The sequence below is a fragment of the Cololabis saira genome, chromosome 13 (genome assembly GCF_033807715.1).
Source record: "Cololabis saira isolate AMF1-May2022 chromosome 13, fColSai1.1, whole genome shotgun sequence".
In the NCBI taxonomy this organism is placed as follows: Eukaryota; Metazoa; Chordata; class Actinopteri; order Beloniformes; family Belonidae; genus Cololabis; species Cololabis saira.
This window is the reverse complement of record NC_084599.1, coordinates 34,939,929-34,953,466: the sequence shown is the minus strand read 5'-3', so window position 1 is coordinate 34,953,466 and position 13,538 is coordinate 34,939,929.

The window sequence follows — 13,538 nt, the reverse complement described above, 5'->3', positions numbered from 1 at the left end:
AAACTCGTCTGCTTTAGATGGACTTGAAAGACTTTGGGTACAAACAATCTTCATTTGAAGAAATGGGAAGTTATAAATAGACAAACATTTGTGCTGTCTCCTCCAACTATGCAGCACTGTGCTGTAATCTTAGAGGAATTCAGCACTACGTGTCTGAAACTAAATGGTTTTCAAGAAGAAGATGATGCAACATTACACAATGTTGTGTCAACAGAAGTCCTTAACATGTAATAAATAAATTTTTCATGTTGCTTATAATAATAATATAATGATAAGAGTGATGTGTAACGTGAACCCTTGGCTTGGCCGCGTTATAAGGTAATAAAATGATGTTAATTGTTGCAAAACCCTGTTTTTACGTGGTAGCTTATTGTCTACAGGCCAAATAGGTCATAACGATCAGAACAGCTAACGGTGCTCTCTCAGCACGAGGCTGAGGATCTCCAACAGTTTACTCAGTGATCATGTACAGTGCAAAAACAGCCCCTCTAGTATTAACCCTAATACTCCATAAATCTGGACAAAATTGTCTAATTTTAAGACTTATTTCCCCTGCACATGGGGTAAAAAACAATCTTCCCGACTAGAACCCTTAAAACTAGCAATATAGTTAAAATAGCCTTCCAATTTTCATGAAACATGGCTTTTCATGGCTTTTCAATCCTTCATAGATCAACATTGTTACCTAAGAAAAAGCATCAATCAAGCTAAGCTATTTTCAGTTCATCTACATCTGCAGCTACCCTAGTTACAGATTAATGTAGTTTAGCCCAATTCAATTCAAAATACTTTAATTATCCCCGAAGGGAAATTGATTAATGTGGAATATGTCATAAAAATAATGAAAATCGCTTATACCCAATGTACACTGCACTATTTTGGGTTGTCAGAAATTAAAGATCTCCTACAGCGATGGAAATCATGTCTTTGTTTACTGACTAGCCATTTAAAAATCAACAAAAAGTGACTAACTAAAGCCACTTGGTATGATTGGCTTTTCCCTAACCATGGTCGGGACCACTCTCTTCCTTTGCCACTTCTTTTGGCATGCAAAAAAGCTCCACTAAAGCGCTACTAAAGTGTGATTCATTTTCATGTTTTGCTCATTTGCTATCAGCACATGCTGATGGTGCTAGACCACATCCCTCGTACCCAACAATTTAGGAGGTTTCATCATGTACAGTCATCCCTTTATTGACATCATAGTATAGATTTTTCAGATAGGAGTTGTACAGTGCTAGATGTAATGATCATACAGTAAACAGGAGCCATTAGGATGACCATTTGCATCAGAGCCTGTAATTTCACTGCTGGTAATGTTTCTACATAACTCCAGTGTTTTCATAAATGAAACATAAGCTCTTTTAATGGCTGTCTGAACTAACTGAGCTGTGCCATGCGTCTGCTGTGCTTTACAGAGCTTGAGATAGGTTTTAAAATTAACTAACGACTCACAGTCTTCCCAGTCGCAACCGTTACTTCTAGGCTGTCGTTAATGATTACATCTCCAGTCAGCTTTGAAACTGTCGAAAAAACTCTCTATAAAGTTAATAGGAAACTATTTGAAGCCTCAACAATCTTAAAAAAAGCTCCAAAACAGTTTATTATTAATATAAATCTGGCTATATTCCCACAGCTCGTTAACAGCCGATACAGAGTAAGTGATGGATGGGTTTAAGGATCAGAGGGAGTTTTGTTTTCATCTACCTCACGTACCGGTCTGACTCAACGTCACACTTTTGTTGCTGAACCGGGTGATTGGGAACAACTTTTTTTTGAGAATTGATAACACTGTAACTAATGCAACACCATTTGAACTAAATGTTAGAAATAAATATGTAAATATTCTCATAATTGTGATAGATTGTCCAGTGACATCTTGGGTAAGGTCCAGACGTTCATGACCTTGAAAAGAATTGTAGATTTCCTAGTGATGAATAAATGAATTAAAGAGTGAATAAATGAACCAACTTTTCTTTTCATTAAAAAAAATGTTATTTATATAATTATTAGATATTTTTGTGCAGTTCCTCATCAAACTATTATGTATGTGTTTGTTTGGGAGAAGGAAAAAAAACCCACAGTCACTCTCAAAGTCGGGGTCCCAAACAATCGTTTGACGAGCACAAGTATTTAAACAATGCCGTCCCGTGCGCTTCAGCGCAGCATGCTGCATTTGAAAGACAAATTCATATTCCAACCTTGTCTGCCTTAGTGGTAGCAAAGAAACTCACATGGACAGGATTCAGATTACTAATGCATTTCACCATGGTAACGCGGCTATGAAAGCCTGTGAGCAAATTTATATTTCAGGAGAGGAGTATCAACAAGGTCAGTCTGGGTTTTCATAACCAGACTGTGCAGCTGCATGTGAGAGAGAAGTGTGTACTGTATGCAGGTGGGTGTGACTGTGTGGATGCTAAACATCACGGTCAAATAGATGACCTATGGCTGGTCTGGTTTTGCTGCTTTCCTCAATGAAGCTGTATGTGTGTTGATATACAAACATAGACGGTATGAACTCTGCTGCAACCAGAGATTTGTCCTGTGCAATGGCTCATAGACCTTGAGAATAATTGAAAGGGAATAATTCATTTCTGAAATGTCTTTATTCATATTCGGCGGCATGTGTAATGGTCTGGGTGGTTAAATTATTGCTCGACCCAACATGCTACTAATGCAACATTCCAACATTATAGACCTGAGAACTATTTATTGTTATCGAACAATGTAATTTCATTCCCCATTAATCAATTTTAAGGGAAATTTCCTTTTCCCTCTCAGCTTGCTCCCATACGGTCAACATAAATCTATATTTTATGGGGTTAGGTGGCGTGAACACCTTGCTTGCACTTGCACTCACTTGCACCTTGCCTGCTTGAATTGGAGAGGATAATTGATTCAGGGGCCTGCAATCATCCCTGGCATCATTAGCTTGGAGTTAAAATGTTTAATATCATTTCAGCCAGTGCAAAAAATAAGTGGATAAATAAATAAAGTCTCACTTGATTTTATATCCACAAAGTGCGAGAGTGCGTTAAACCAACAGGTCGGAATGAAAAAACAAATACTCTTTTATTAATCCACTTCTGCCAGCTTAAAGAACGCTGCCATCCCATCTGATCTAATTTGCAACCTGACTTGATACCCTCAGTGTTTTTCTCTTTATTTAGAATGAAGATGGGTTAAATTGCAGAGGAAGAATTTCCCCATTGTGGGATTACTGAAGGAAACATTTATTTTTCTTTTCTTTCTTACAGTAGTCATCTGTAAGAAGTCATCTGGGTGACGCTGCCAGGAAGGCCAAAGACAGACACAGAAGTCAGCAACTGTTTCTGGCCAAAACACGGGATCTGGGTTAAAATATCAACACTTCACCGTCAGGGTGAACGGCTGAAGGACTCAAATGTAGGCACGTACAGCAGAACTGTAATAAATAAATAAGAAAGACTCCATGTTTATCCAAGAAACTTAGAATCGAAAGTTCAAATTGGTTTGCAAAACAGATGTGGTGGAAAAAAAGAGTGGACACAACAACCAAAACAAAGAAAGTCACAACGACAGAGACAAAAAGAACTGGGTCATATATATGCGCAGACAGACGTGAACGGAAAACAACAGTTGGGTAATTGGCAAATTACACCAGATGTGAATCTTGAGCAAATCAAAAAAAAAAAAAAGCCACAGTTTCGCAATAAAATAGGAAATTGAACTCTTACCAACTGCACACAGAACGGGAGCAACAAAGGAAAGCAAACAAAGACCAAGGACTATTTATACAAAATATGAACAAAACCGAGAAAATTCCGCACTGATTGAATGTGACTCTGAGGAAATATGCACAAGGGACTGAATCACAACACTGAACAATTTAAAAGAAGACTTTTCATCTAAAGCTACTTCATAATTAAAAGAAATTAGTCATGTGTAGCACTTCATGTCACCATCTCACTGTTCTCATGTAAACCAGTTTAGTTTGGCCTCGTAAACGCTGTTGGTTTTGGGCATAATTGTTTCACAGGTTTTCGTGTGCTCATTACATGGAGGATGTTATCTTTCAAGCTGCATTTGCAGGAATATAAATGCCTGTGATGGCAGGTCTTCGGATTTAATTAACTGCATGAATCATATTCAGATTTGCATAATGGATACATTTGCATTTTCTTTTATAAAAATAATTATTGTTTTGGGAGAAAACAAAACACTGGATGATAAATCTAGTTATAATTTCAAAGGAAACTGCATGTTTGTATGATAATAATGTATTAAATTAATAATTTTCAATGCTATATGCATACTTTAAAAAAATCATCTTGTGCATACACATACTGAGTTCAATAAGAATATGGACTTAAACATGGAATCTAATGAGTTTCTGGGGTAAATATTGTGGGGTGCTACAGCCGAATAAGGCCTGCTGACATCTGCTATGGTGTCATAACAAAAGAAATCTCATACAAAGGTGATAAAACAGACTGCTTGCATACACAACACAGGAAACTTTCCCACAAGATAAGCACACTCTCCTCACATGCTTGAAGAAAACTCAGCTATGTGATGTGTGATGCTTGTGCCTGTTTCAAAACAGGAAACATAAATCCTGCAGCTGCAGTTAATTACACATATCCAGCACAGAAATCTCAGTTCCACCTTAATAGATAGTGTTGCATGACAAAGGTCTCACATTGCTAATTCATGTCCTTTTTGTGACCGATAACAGCAAATCCTTGCACTCATTACAGTTTCTCTCAAAGACTAACATGCACTTTTCCAGTCTACACCGTGAACGCTATGGCCTTCCTCATTAGCAGGATTCTCAGTTGGGCTTCTGTCTGCTCCGTTAATCTCCCATTGAACTTAACAAACACTGACAAAGAAGATGAAAAAGACCGGTGAAAAGCTCTTGCTGTAACAGTTAAGATCGACGAATAGAAATGTCAACACAAGACACAATAACACACATTCAAAAACTGTTACTGCTTTAACAAACATGTTACAATGTTCTGTACAAAGCGTTCTGCTTCCTCCTGTTCCCTCTCGAACACATTGTTTTGGTGTGTGTTTTATTTTTGAATGAGACTGTTAAATTGTTTTGCTTTTTTTTATATTTTGATGCTTTTAATTTGATTGGGTTTTATTGTGTTCGAGACAAAGCCAACAATAAAATAAATAAATAAAACAATACAATAAAAAGAAAAATACACGTACTTCTACACAACCAATTCTCCTTTAGCATCTCAAAGATTCAGTTGATTAAATCATAGAACCAAGTTGAAGACATGAAAGCTGCAGAAACCAAGTTAATTGCTTTTATGCAGATCTGTTTATTCTAAAACTCGCTGTTTGAGTAAAATAAGTGTTTTAACATTCGTCCATTTGTTCACAAAAATAAGGGTGGATTTTCTAGTGCAAAAAGCACTTTTATCAGTAGACTACAAAGCAGATTGAAATGCAGTTCAAGTGATGGTGCCAGAGTTTTTAGAGTGTTTTAATAATCTAAGAGGAAATAATGAAGTACGACTACTTCTGTTGCTCTTGGGGGGAGTTGTCGGGACTTTGGCTGTGACTGAATGAATGTGGCTCAAATACAAATGATGTAAGACCACTTCTTGGTTAAAGTTTAAACTGTTCAAAGAGTGTTACTCAGAGTCATAGCCAGAAGTTACGCTGCGTGTGTGTGTGAGCACGCGTGTGTGTGCGTGTGCTCGGGGGCAGTGTTTCTGCTGGACTTTTAGAATATTTCCTCACATGCATGTCCTTGTAACATGTGTCTGATGGCCAGTGTTTATTCGCGTTTGACCTAAAATCTTATCTGAGGTTTAAGTACACTTGTGTTTCTAGGTTAGCCTCCTATAACAAGTCAAACAGAGAACCCTGGAAGATCTGCTTTAGGCGCCACTTCTTGGGGTTTGACCTGCTTATTTTAACGGTGGAAAGTCCGCTTTGCACAACTCTAAGTGCGAACAGAATAATGATTAACTGTACACCAAGTGCAGTTCTGTTTCCATAATGCGTCCTCTGAGGTCATCCTAATTCAAACATTTTTTTGGCTCGCAGGAGTCTTCTTGTCTCTGTCTCTCTGATCAAGCCATAGCTGTGTATGGAGAAATCTTTAAGGACTTAACACTGATGAATCAAACCCATGTAAACGTTAATTAAAATGGGACATAAAAAACATAAGAAAAGTCTATGTCTTTTGAAGGACTTCGCAGGAAATATATTCCATCAAACCATTTCTTTAAGTATCTACAGATAAGAAGTTTTATTTTAAGTTCCCAGGATAACTCAACCCAGCTGCCGTCTCTATCAGTCTTAGAAAATATGATCGTAAACTATTCGGAAGGTCGTGGTCAAGTATCTCTAGTTTATGGTATGTTTGTGAGGTTGTCTGAGGAATCTTCAGAGTGTAGATTAGAAGATTGGCCTGGTGTAACGATCTGAATATAGACATAAGTGCTGAAGTTTGGGAGAGGGCTTGCTACAAAGCCCAAACGCAGACGATCAATACCAGGTACAAATTATTACAGTACAAGTGGCTTATGCGAACGTATATTACTCCCTCTCTAGTTAATCGTTTTGATCCTAATATACCGGACCAATGTGTAAAGTGTAACGTGGAGAGGGGTACATTATATCACTGCTTATGGCAATGCCCAGAGATCACAAAGTTTTGGAAAGAAGTAATTTGTAATTTATCCCAGATTATCTCAGAAGATATTCCTATTTGTCCACAATTGTGTATTTTAGGTATATTTCCTGATAACTTAAAAATAAACAGTAGAAAGAAGAGTATGATAACTTATTCTCTTCTCCAGGCGAAACATTCGATAGCATTGTTTTAGAAGAACCCAAACAAACCAGACATAAAGCAATGGTACAAAGAACTCTCAAATTGTCTTGCATTAAAGAAACTGACATATGCCATGAAAGGGAAATCTGATGACTTTTGGGAAATCTGGGGACAGTTCATGCGCTTTATGAGGAGTAATCCGTCGGGACCTGTACTGGATGATTCTGTTGAATGATGATGTAGGGGGGATTCTGTTTTTGTTTTTGTTTTGTTTTGAGTTTTGTGCGTAATGTTTTTTTATGTTGTTGTTTTGTCACTGTATCTTTGTCTGCTATGCTTGTGTTTTTTTTTTCTTTGATTGTTTTTTTTATTTTTATTGTACATTTTATTTACAGATAACTGTATTGTTGTAATAATTGGAAAAAATGTCAATAAATATAGTGTTCAAAAAAAAAAAAAAAAAGAAAAGTCTATATTTCTTTGCACAAGTACATAAATGTGCATATCTGACATGGCTGTCAAATCAAGAACTCCGTTCACACTTTCAGCACCTTGTCTACTTCGGATAGATTCTGATTTGGTAAATGTTTGATCTGATTGTTCAGATTCATGTGAATGTGACGGCCGTATGAAACGGCACACAGCTGCCATTCGGCACGTGTCAGCAGCAACAGAAAACATCCTATTTGTGAGGCCATATAAAAATAGGATACAAACAATTAAGAAAGGAAACAGTCACAGCTCTGTTATTGGGGACATTTAGTTCTGGAGGAAGGCCAAAAGATCAAGGATTATTGCTATATTCCTCTTTCCCTGTGATTGCTTTTAGCTGTGATTTTGGCAAACGCATGCATCCCCTGTCACTCACGTCTGGTACATCCCAAACAGAATCGCATATTAACCACATTTCACGTAAACTCATGACGAAGAAAAACTAGACACTTATTAAACCTAAAAACATTATTCATACTTTATAATTCATTAATTTTACCGTATCTGATGTACTGTGTGGAGATTTGGGGAAATACTTTTAAAACCAATCTTCAACCCATTTATCTAATGCAAAAAAAAGCAATAATAATCGTAAATTAAAGCTGCAAGCAGCGATGAACGGGCCCTCGCACTCACGTCCACCGCCCCCCATAAGCATATCAGAAATGACACCACCCACGACTCTCTATGTCAAACCATTCAAAAGTTATAGCAGAAAAAAGGAACAACCAATCAGAAGAAGGGGCAGGGCAAATTCAGGCCAATGAAGGTCAAGGACTCCATACAGAGTCTGATGACACCACCCACGACTCTCTATGTCAAACCATTCAAAAGTTATAGCAGAAAATCGGGACAACCAATCAGAAGGAGGGGCGGGGCTAATTCAGGACAATGAAGGTCAAGGACTCCATAAAGAATCTGATGACACCACCCACGACTTCCTATGTCAAACCATTAAAAAGTTATAGCAGAAAATCGGGACCACCAATCAGAAGAATGGGCGGGGCTAATTAAGGCCAACGAAGCTTAAGGACTCATTACAGAGTCCCATGACACCACCCACAACTTCCTATGTCAAACCATTCAAAAGTTATGGCAGAAAAAAAGTATTCTAGGGGGCGCTGTTGAGCCGTTAGGCCACGCCCATTAATTCAAACCATGAAATATCAAATTTATCGCCAAGTCTGTCTTGCATGCAAAATTTGGTGACTTTTGGAGAACTATCAAATATGGACCAATCAGATTTCAAAATGGCCGACTTCCTGTTCGGTTTCGGCCATGGCTCCAAGAGACTTTTCTTTAAGTTGCGACATGATACAGGTGTGTACCGATTTTCGTGCATGTACGTCAAACCGTATTGTGGGGCTTGAGGCACAAAGTTTTCCGGGGGGCGCTGTTGAGCCATTTTGCCACGCCCATTAATACAAACCATGAAATATCAAATTTATCGCCAGGCCTGCCTTGCATGCAAAATTTGGTGACTTTTGGGGAACTATCAAAAATGGACCAATCGGATGAAGGGGGGCCGCGCCTTTTGGCGTCTAGCGTCGCCACGGTAACACTTTTGAAAGAGAAAAGTAATGCGCGTAGTCGCAGGATGGAGACGCACATTTTGATGTATAACACACCTGGGTTCACGATATGGTTCGGGCCGTATTAATTCTCGAAGGAATCGCATATATTGCTCCAAAATTACGCGATTAATTCAGAATGTTCAAAATGGCCGACTTCCTGTTCAGTTTCGGCCATGGCGCCAAGAGACTTTTCTTTAAGTTGCGACATGATACAGGTGTGTACCGATTTTTGTTCATGTACATAAAACCGTATTGTGGGGCTTGAGGCGCAAAGTTTTTTCTATCTGAACCGATCAGATGAAGGGTGGGCGCACTTTTTGGCGTCTAGCGTCGCCACGGTAACGCTTTTGAAAGAGAAAAGTAATGCGAGGTGTCGGAGGATGGAGACGCACATTTTGATGTATAACACACCTGGGTGCACGTTACGGTTCGGGCCGTATTAACTGCCGAAGGAAGGCATAAATTTCGCCAAAATGACGCGATTAATTCAAAATGGCCGACTTCCTGTTCGGTTTCTCGACATGACGCCCAGAGACTTTTCTTTAAGTTGTGTACTGATACAGGTGTGTACCGATTTTCGTGCATGTACGACAAACCGCATTGTGGGGCTTGAGGCACAAAGTTTTCAAGGGGGCGCTGTTGAGCCATTTTGCCACGCCCATTAATGCAAACCATTAAATATCAAATTTTTCGCCAGACCTGGCTTGCATGCAAAATTTGGTGACTTTTTGGGCACGTTTAGGGGGGCAAAAAGGCCTTCCTTTTGTCAGAACAATAAGAAGAAGAAGAAGAAGAAGAAGAAGAAGAAGAATTCCTGCAATTACAATAGGGCCTTCGCACTGCAAGTGCTCGGGCCCTAATAATGTAGGATTTTATCATCACACAAATGTTTTGTTCTGGAAATTAAACGCACTAAAATTGACTGACTTAGTTGAGTTTAAAACGGCACAGATAATATACAAAGCAAAGAATAATTCACTCCCCTGCAACATACAAAAACTGTTTAAGGATAGAGATGGGCAATATGAGTTAAGGGGGGAACAAAATCTCAAACAACCAACAGTTAAAACAACACTTAAAAGTATGTGTATTTCAGTTACAGGGGTTAAGTTGTGGAATAGCTTGCCAGATAATCTTAAACAAAGTAAAAACATCATACAGTTTAAAAATAGTTTAAAACAGACCATGATTGGTAAATACCAACAAGATTGAAGGATAAGATGCAAGAGAGAGAATTATGGAATTATGCAGGTAATATTTACTGATCTTTTTGTCCTTGTTTTAATCGGGACAATTTATTATTTATTTTTCCTTTTCTCACTAGTTCTTTGTTGTTACATATATTTTTTTTGTGTTTTGTGTTTGCTTCTTTTTTGGGTGGAAATGCTAGAAAGCATTTGTTGTAGAAAGTGCAAATAATAATAATGTGAAGGTTAAAGGGTAGGCATTTATAAGCTCAGAGCTTCAGCCTATTCCTTTTCGATCCAAATGATTACACGATATGCTATGAATGAGTGTACCATATTGAGCACATGATCGAAATAAATAAATAAAGTGAACGTTCCAACCAGAACATTTGAATTGATGCTCTCCTGCTATGAAGAGCTATTACAGTGCTATTACAGCATGATTGATGAAAGAGCTTTTGTACTGTACAGGTATGTGTGACAGTTTGTCCTAAGGATGCCATCAAACATTAGGAACTGAAAAAAGGTTATAATTTGTCTGCTTTGATTTGGTTTGTAAAATAAAAGCATATCCAAATGCACTTGATATGATAATGCTCTTCACATAACATAGTATTCCCAAATGTGCTCATATGTATTTTTGTTCAAGTCCTCAAAGAGAACACGCTGCCAACAAGCTCATTCTGGAAAGTACACTGTGATGAGCTGCCCATTGGTACACAACTAATTAGTAGTTAAGGCTGGCGGTTTCTCCCAGCACCCCGCTGCTCCCACGGGGAAATGTGTTCAGAGGCAAACTGGGAGATATTAAAAACCTTATAAACAAGGACAGAGAGGGAAAGGGCAACACCAGACGGCTCGTCCTCAGAGTTAAGTCCAACAGATCGCGGTCAATTTTAGAGTTGGACATTCATTGTGAACATAAACACGATTGGTCATTTAAATGTGTACAGTTTTGATAGCAAAAATGCTCAGGAATGTTCTTCTTGAATAAAGATAATTATTTACACAGCGTGTTAAAATGCCGTGCAAATGATCCACAGGAGCCTCAACAGGAAAGTCTCTGCTTTAGGATCAAGATCAAGTGTCTCTAGTTTTCCTCCCTCAAGTTTTATGGCTGCAGCGAGTTGTGTAATAAACAAACCACGGAGACAAGTCTGCTGTGCACGACCGCGAGGAACCATCCTCCTTAAGATGCTTCTTTTTTCCTTTTTTCCTTTTTCTTTTCTTTCTCATTTTTCCTGCCTCTGCTTCTCGAGAACTGTCTTCATGCTCCCGTGTGAAGCTGTTGTTCCTTATCCTGACCTTTTTCTTTTGTTTTCTCTTCATTTCTCATGAAATTCTCTAAACACCCCCCCACCCCCACCGGCGCTGTGTAACATGTGTGAGAATATGTGAATTCATCTGAGCAGATCCCCGTTCAGCAGCCGCGAGAGAAAGCAGAAAAAGAAGTGAGCGGGAGACGTCGTCAGATTGAAGTAGCTGTGATAGAAATAACAAAAAAGGACGACAGGTGTTATTTATGCTTCACCAGAAAGGAGAATCTGTCAACACGTCTCGCATCAGCCCTTTTCACACAAAACGGCAGAAAGGAAGGATGCGATGGATGGGCTAAAAGAGAAAAATGGAATCCTTGGACAAATCCAAGGATAAGATGTGATTCTTGAATGATCACATAGTAAGACAGTAGATTTGTTTTTTAAAAAAGAAAAAAGAAAACTTGCACTACCAAAAGGTCAAAAAGACATATCATATCCAGACATTTACGTAGTTACCTGCTGGAAACAAATCTTAACATAGATTTCTGCCACAGTTGCATCAGCCGATCATTACATGCTGATATGATATTCCTTCAACATATTGATCATTTGAAGAAGCACTGCTCTTGATCTGTTTAATTTCTTACATCATGCTACTCTTAGGACCTGGAGGATAGATTGATTTCCTGAACTTTTCAACTTTTCTAGTTGTTTGTACATCGCTGAAGTTGGATTATATACAGACAATTTTTCAGAATGAAAGGATTTGTGTAAGTCTGATGGAGATCTATGCAACGTTGGGTAGACTACAAGTTATTTTAATGGCATCAAAAATCCCTGACACCATTTATACATTTAAATAAGGGGCCCTGCAATGGACTGGCCACCATTCCAGGGTGTACCCCCGCCTTTTGCCCAAATATAGCTGAAATAGACTCCAGCAGTCCCGTTATCATGAATTAGGAGAGACGGGTATAAAACAGTGGAAGGATGGGAACATGGAAATGGCCTTAGGTAGATGTGATGAGACAGATCAGCTGCTATTTGAATGCAGGAGCTCAGAAACATTACATAATGTAAATCTTTTTAAGAAGCTTTGTTAAGACATCCGTTGCTACATGTCTGGGAAGCGCTGTGTCTTTTCTACTTCTTGAAAAATCTGACTGTTAATTGAGTAAGAAGAAGCAGCAGGAAAATCGCCAAGGTCCAGACGTTAATTAGAAATCAAAATTGAGAACAAATTGGTTCTCGTCGTTCCTTGTTGTTGTTTTCAGCATCTGACACACTTAGAGGAAGGCTGTATGCCCCACAGAGAGACTGGTGCAAGACGTAGTTAAGACAGAAGCTGCATGTGCAGCTGAGCTCTTATTGCAACAAAATGTAGCTTGTGTGCTGCAGTGTGTCCATTTATGTGTGTGTGTGTTCACGTGCATGTGTGTGTGTTCTGCTCTCACTGCATAGACCCACTTGCTAAAGTGGTTGACGGACCAAAAGACGGTGGAGGCTGTGAAAAGCAACACTCTTTTGTACCACACAAAAAAATTGAAGGTTTTGTGTCTTTCCATGGGACGGACGGACGGAGGATGGACGGACAGACAGACAGACTTCTGCAGAAAAACTTCTGCAGAAAAGACAAGGACGCTAGGCAACAGCGGGTGTGAGAGTGTCTGCATGGTTGCAGGTACGAGTGTCACGTTGAAGTTGTTGGTTATAACTCACAGTCCAGCTGCAGCTAACGTCATCGTTGCCTGTTTTTGCAGAAATAATTTTGTGGTTTGCAGATCCTGAAGCTCCATTTTGCTACATATGTTGCATGCAACGCTGAATTAAAGCCTCTAAGATTTTAAGCACTTTTTCTTTAGAAATAAACCAGTAGTATGAGAAAATAAAATGCTGAAATGTGCATAACATTAAGAACCATGAAAAGTATAAACAAACTGAAAATAAAAACAGGCAAACACAACATACATCACAAACACAACTATTATTATTATTAATTTAAATCATCCCTTCAAGCAAAATTAGACTCTTTCATTCTATATAATCAGCGGAACGTGACTTGAATTAACAAATGAATTTACTGCTTAAAGGCGAGGATTACCTTGTTGTTTACGGTGATAATGAGAGGAGGCATGCCTGAGCATCGGAAATGTAATTAAATAAAGAAAGCATATACAAACGCCACGAGTTAATGGTAAAGCATCTTGAGATTTCTGTTTCAGCAGTTCATACATGT